This window comes from Silene latifolia, chromosome 6 (genome assembly GCF_048544455.1).
Source record: "Silene latifolia isolate original U9 population chromosome 6, ASM4854445v1, whole genome shotgun sequence".
Taxonomy (NCBI): domain Eukaryota; kingdom Viridiplantae; phylum Streptophyta; class Magnoliopsida; order Caryophyllales; family Caryophyllaceae; genus Silene; species Silene latifolia.
In genome coordinates, this window is record NC_133531.1 from 56,261,669 (window position 1) to 56,263,434 (window position 1,766).

General features: G+C 37.9%; 1 non-coding gene across 1 annotated transcript; it reads left to right on the forward strand.

The window, feature by feature from the left end:
* The first annotated feature begins 269 nt into the window (after positions 1-269).
* On the forward strand, positions 270-376 carry LOC141589304 (small nucleolar RNA R71). Its single transcript, XR_012520249.1, has one exon. It is a non-coding gene; the product is annotated as a small nucleolar RNA R71 (small nucleolar RNA).
* The last annotated feature ends 1,390 nt before the right edge of the window (positions 377-1,766 follow it).

Genomic DNA, 1,766 nt, shown 5'->3' on the forward strand with positions numbered 1-1,766 from the left:
TAGCCTTCTCAAACTTCAAATTAATGGTATCAATATGAGCACTAAGTTGAGCACCCAATTGAGTAATAGAGTCCACTTCATGCTTTTCTCCTCTAGTAGCCTTTCGAGGTCTACTATATTGTGAGTTATGGACCGCCATTTCCTCAATCTTGTTCCATGTTTGATTATTATCAACTTCGGTAAACATACCATTTGATCCCATGTTGAGAATGTTTCGGGAGTCTTCATATAGACCATTCCAAAATTGTTGTACCAAGAACCACTCGCTAAGTCCGTGATGAGGACATGAGCGGCAAGTTCCCTTGAATCGCTCCCAAGCTTCATACAAAGATTCTTCGTTCCTTTGTTTGAACCCGGTGATTTGGGCTCTTAGCATGTTAGTCTTTTCCGGAGGATAGAACTTTTTGTAGAAAACAAGTGCCAATTTCTTCCAAGAGTCAATACCAAGAGTAGCCTTATCAAGGGTCTTTAACCATTGTTTCGCGGAACCAATCAAAGAAAAAGGAAATAAGACCCATCGAATTTGGTCTTGAGTAACTCCGGTTTGAGAAATCGCATCACAATAGTCACAAAAAGTCTCCATGTGAGAATGAGGGTCTTCACTATGCATCCCCCCAAATTGGCTTCTTTCGACTAATTGTATAAATGCGGATTTTGCAATGAAATTACCGGTTAAATGTTGTGGTGTGGGAGTACCATTTGGTAGGTTCTCCTCGGTTGGTATGGAATGTGATGAAAATTTAGGCATTGTGGGTTGATTTTGTGGTTGATTTTGTGTTGGGTTATCCTCTCCTTGTCTTGCAAAAGGGTTGATGAACTCAATTGTATTTGGTTGAATATCCACAATCTCACCAATACCTCTCAAAGTATTTCTAGCAAGTCTTCTATTGTTGGTCAAAGTTCTTTCAATTTCAAGATCAATGGGTAACAAGTTACCTTGTGATCTCCTAGACATGAAAAATATCAAACAACTTGAAAACAATTAGAACAAACTTTGAGGAGTTTGACTTCCCCAAGGTAAATAAAGACACAACTAAAAACAATCAAAGAAAATCAAATCAAGTTAACACCGTCCCCGGCAACGGCGCCATTTTTGGTCGGACTTATCGTTTTCGGTTACTTGTCGTTAAGAGTTACCTAGACCAAAACAATATTTATAACTTCACAAACTACTCTACTATTAGTAAAGAGGTAAGTAAAGGTCGGATCCCAAGGGATGGGTATTGATGTAGGATTTTCGATTGCAAATGGTCGTGTCTAAGGGTGTCACAATTTGGGTTGAGGTAGGAGATCAACTAAACTAAATAACAATGCAAACAAAATAATGAAAACAAGCAAGATGATTAAAATGAGATGTAAAAAAATGATTAAAAGCACTAGGGTGTCATGGGTTCATATGGGATTCATGGGATTTGATCATACAAACATATTTTCTACTAGATGCAAGCAATTATTGTTGTGATGGGATCGAGTTAGTGTATATCTTACAATCCCTAGGAAGGTTTGGGTCCCGGAGCCGAATCGATTAGATTGCACAACACCTACAAGTCAACTTAATCCTCCCTATCCAACTATATGCATGGTCTAATGAGACTCGAGTTGGTTTATGTCTTACAAGTCTCATTGAAAAGGTAAGTGATGGGTAAAAAATGCAAGGATTCATAGGCTCGCATTTCATCAAACATAACATGTGCATAAGTTGAAATCACAACAAGCAAGCAAATTAATTATGAAAACATATTAGATTAAGCATGAATCAATCCCCA